Source organism: Nansenia antarctica, assembly GCF_963989245.1.
Source record: "Nansenia antarctica genome assembly, chromosome: 7".
Lineage (NCBI taxonomy): Eukaryota > Metazoa > Chordata > Actinopteri > Argentiniformes > Microstomatidae > Nansenia > Nansenia antarctica.
In genome coordinates, this window is record NC_137677.1 from 3461798 (window position 1) to 3465904 (window position 4107).

A 4107-nucleotide genomic window follows, 5' to 3' on the forward strand; every position below is an offset into this window, starting at 1 on the left:
GGTGAATGGGGGTGGAAATGTCATGGTTTGGGGCTGCTTTGTTGCAGCAGGGCCTGGGCCAGCTCACCATCATAGAATCCACTATGAATTCTTTCTTGTATCCGAGGGTGCTTGAGAAAAAATGTGAGACCATCTGTCCAAACATTTAAGCTGAACCAGATGTGGACCGTGCAACACGACAATGACATGTTCATGTAAATGTAAACATTCCAGTAAATCCACCAAGGAATGGCTCAAAAGAAAGAAATAGAGTTCTAGAATGGCCAAGTCAAAGCCTGGAACTTAATCCTATTGAGATTCTGTGGGATGATTTGAAACAGGCTGTGCTGCAAGACACCCCTCAAACATCACACAGCTGAAAGAGTTCTGCATGGAGGACTGGGAAACACTTTGTCCCAGTCAATGTCAGAGACTGGTAGACAGTTATAGGGAACATCTAACTGAGGTTATTTCAGCCACAGGGATAGCAATATCAGCTATTAGGGCATAGGGTGTCCTAACTTTTTCCTCAGTAGGAATTGGCATCTTTGTAAAATGTTTGTTAAACAAGTGATAACAAAGGTAGATTTTCTGCGATTTTGATTTCATTTACTTCACCTTTATCTATAGATATTGTTTGAAAGAAGATCAAATATTGATATGTTCATATTTCTTAAAAAAAGAACTAAATATTTCATGGGGTGTCTCAATCTTTTCACATTGACTGTATATGAAATTCAACAGGGCAAAAATGGGGTCTGCAACTTTTTACACATACTCTCTGAATGTGTTGCCTGAGTGTGTAGTGTCTAGTTAGGACAATACTATGTCTGTCTATTGCTATATGATATGACTGTATCTATGACCTCGATCCACACCGTTTGAGCCTGCTGAGCAAAATGACTTGGCATGAATAGGGCATTCTGGGAATAGCGTCCTTATCTGTCGTTGAGGTGGTCAGTTGATGCCCGTTGGAAAGAAGGGGTGTCAAGTTAGCCATGGTCTTCTCTCCTTAGTCTTAAGCCCAATTTATACTTCTGCGTAAAATCTACGCCGTAGCTAGTCGCGCACCTCTCCAAAAATGTAACTACGCGGCACACCTACGCAGACCGTAAGAACTGTGATTGGTCCACTTGGTGACGCAGACCGACCAACGCAGAACTATAAATTGGGAGAGCCCTTGCGTAGGCTACGGCATAGCCGCGCGTAAATTCGACGCAGAAGTATAAATTGGGCTTTAGTCTTTCTCTCATCTGAAGTGGGTGGTCTGGTCTGCCCCAGCTGAACAAGGATAGACTACTGTGTCACGGTTTGAAATGGTCTAATGTAATGTGTGATGCTGGATGGCGTGTTGTTGAGAGGCCAACAGAATACAGAAGACATGTTATAAAAACATATATTCCAGTCACAGATACAGTATGAGACAGATGCTCTTGTACTATAGCAGCGAGGGCTTGTCCATGTCAACTCAGTGTCAAATAAGTTCAATGCTCATTACTTATGATCAAAGACAGGCTGTTTGGGTCTCATCTGAAGCAACGAATCAATGACTTGACTCATAGTATAGTGATAGGGAACAGCAACACAAATAGCACCGAGTTATGGAGCAAAAGACAGCAAAATCAACAAAAGATAACATTTTGGAGGGACCTAGCTACAGTAAAAGAGACGTTCAAGAAAATGCATCAACAACAACAAAAAACATGAGCGAACAAAGTGTGTGTTACAGTCACTCCCCAACAGAAAAACCACCAGCAACCTCTAATGTAAACATTCAACACCTTATCCGTGACCAAACTTGATCAATGGACACACAGCCCCCTGTTGGTTTTGCATTTAACAACATTTTTTAGATTCATATTGATGGGATCTAGAGTCACAGAGTAGGGAAAGTGCTGTATAACGACGATGGCCCCTTTTAACAAAGACAAGATGGCATACATTCATATCAGAGTCCTGTGTCCAGAGGAATTAGCTAAGTCCTATGCAGAGTCACATAAATACACAGAGTTTGGTCAATCGGTCTTCATCTTGGCACCAAACATCCCATGACAATAACATCCGTCTAATGTTACAATGCTATTGTCTTTGAACTGTTCCATGCCAACATGGCGCCCATGAAAATCCTACATGTCAAACAGAGTTAGCCAAACACTGTACATCTATGGCTCTGGTCCTATGTAATGTCGCTACATAAGCAAGATAGTGAAGAACGTAGAAGAAGAACATAGAATGTAGAACACAAACATACTGTATACAGAACACACTGAACAGTGAGGAGATTCTACAGACTGCAGTGATTAGTACAAAATCAGGAGGGTCGTCCTATTTATACACTTAAAGGCTGCTTGTTCAATAATATACATATTAACGGGATTTATACATTTTTTAACCAACAATATTTCTACTTGCCTTTTTTTTCCAAATGTTTTTCTTAGTACGCTTTTTTGTGTTAAAAATACATATTTTCACATCAAAGGCTTTGTAGTACATGAAAAAAGGAGCACACTATAATACAACAGTTTTAGAGATATAACTCGTTCCACTGCTATGAGGAAGAAAAGGCTGAAAACAAGAGGAGCTACACTTCACTGAAGGAAATACCACTTTCACCAAACTTCTTTTTAAGAATCTGTTTGTTTTCGTATGTCCACCGACATTCTAGAGCATTCTATTTACAGTCATAAAGAGTCGTAAATAGAAGGCTCGGCAGCACCCACCAACCTATTGGTGAAAAACAACGTGCGGTACGGCATTGTGCCGCACTATATCGTACTGTTACCTTCCTGTGTGTGCGTAGTGCCCCCTGTTTCTTAGTCTATAGCTCTTTGAATAACACGGCAGCATTAGTAAGTAGTTGTTCTGAGAGAATGTGCATTTCAGAGGTTTTGGATGTCAAAACTAGCTGGGATGGGATGCAATGAATGACATATGAAGGAAACAATGTTTAGGGGAAACACCCTTTCAGTTAGAAAGACTAGAAATGAGTCCACACTCTTAACTGTACTCTGGGCTATACAGATGTCAAACAGGTCAGCAATGGTCTAATCTGATCTGATGTTATGGGTCAGGTGATGTACGGTAAATGATGAGTTGTGTTTGGTTGGTAACTTAACAAGAACAAACCAGCTAAATAATTGTTATCTCAAACGTAACAATACTAATATATTTGGGGAGACCAATGTCAAACATGTTGAGTCAATCTTGATGAAAGGACAAATCAAATCGCTATTTTCAGGGGAAACTTGAAGGAAACGTTCTAATTCAACAAGCGTACTTAACTGTACTTAAGCTATTTGGAAAACGGGTACTAATTTGTACTCACAAATTGAGCTCAAATAGCTATTAAAAGAAACAAACTATGTACCACTGATAATAACAGTAACAAAAATAAGCACAGGTGAATTCCATTATTAAATGGAACCCTTTATTAAATCTGTTGCTATGGCGACCAAGAACATGGAAGCAGGGACTTTACAATGTGTGAACTAAAGACTAGGAACTGCACATGGACAAAGGAGGTATCTATCGACAGACTGATCCAAGCTTGAGTGAGTGTGTGCGTGCGTGTGTGTGTGTGTGTGTGTGTGCGTGTGTGCAAGCATAATCTTAGAAAAATAAAACTTGAAATAAGAGTTCACAACTCTTAAACAGCAACAACTCATTGAAATAAAAATAAAAACGTTATAAATGATTATTTGCTTGCTAGGCAACTAGATCTTTACCTATCAGGAGTGGAATACGAGTTCCCACCTGGATTCTTAAGTGCCAAAGGTCTGTATTCTGTATTCTTGCAAGGTGGACAAAGACATCCCATGTTTAACTGCAAATCTCTTAGAATGTATCTTACATCAGAAAGAAGAAAAACAAACGTTCTCTCAAATTCATCTCACACCCTCTCACTCATCAATATGATGAGTGTCCAAGTCACAAACCAAAAACCAAAAAAGTGTTTCTGTTTTACAGGTTGAAAAAGGGAAAAGAAAATAACAAAACAACTATAAGTAGAACATCCATCCTGGATAAGTATGACTGTAACTGCAGAGAGAGTGAACTGAACTGCACGTATCTGAGTTAGTTACGCCTGCATAGGATCCTTTTCTGAAGCTCCCATTGCTGGTTGACCCC